Source organism: Plasmopara halstedii, assembly GCF_900000015.1.
Source record: "Plasmopara halstedii genome assembly, contig: Scaffold_289, whole genome shotgun sequence".
Lineage (NCBI taxonomy): Eukaryota > Oomycota > Peronosporomycetes > Peronosporales > Peronosporaceae > Plasmopara > Plasmopara halstedii.
The window spans coordinates 336,923-337,802 of record NW_020187210.1 but is presented as its reverse complement, the minus strand read 5'-3'; positions in this window follow the sequence as shown (position 1 = coordinate 337,802).

The following is an 880-nucleotide window of genomic DNA, read 5'->3' as shown; positions in this document are numbered from 1 at the left end:
GCATTCAATGTCACATTCTCCTATTCTTGAAAAGAAGACAAATGCACACGGAAGACTTCTTTTCTGGCCACGTCAGTGCGGAGGCCCTCCATAAGGACGGAAACTATGACCGCCTCGGGGAGGGTAGGCGGCCATCCCGGAAACGCCGCTTCAACCGAAGTGCCGCTCGTCAGTGTCCATTCTCGCGCACCACCAGCGGGCTTAGAGATAGCTAGCGCCACGCACTGTAGCTCGGTCAGGAGCATGGCGGATGCCATAGCCATCTCGGCCTCTCACCCAGAGCAGGAGGTTCTCTTCATTTTTACCCCCGAAGGACTTAACGCTCACAATGAGCGGTCTTGATCAGGATGACTTATCTGTTTTCGACGTTGGCGTCATGGACGCAGTCGACGCCGACATCTTCTGCTGTAGGTGCTCTATAAAGAGCATTTTTATAGCTTAAAAACGTCTCTAGGCGCATGCTGATCGCTTCAGGTCCATGCGAAGCAAGGTGTTCTACGCATTCAATACGAAGCAGAGATATCAGCCTTTTAAGCCTGTCCTGCATGCCTTGGGGCAAATAGGAGTACCGCTCCATCCTCACACAGGATCAGTCGTTAGTCGTTCACTACAAGTGCTCCCAAGTGCAGCGGGGCTACCGTAGCTCCTTTGCTTAGAAGATGCTTGTAACGGGATCACACGTACCCTGGTATGAATAGATGGATCACATAAGATGGTGTTACCACGAAGAGGTGTGGATTACACAATACCTTGTAATCTCACAATGATGTAGCTTCACCGTAACATGAAGCCACTACGTAGCGAGCTGCCAGTGGTTATTGGTATTAATTGGATTTAAAAAAATTATAAATTTAGATATATGCGGCCTTGCCGCAAATAA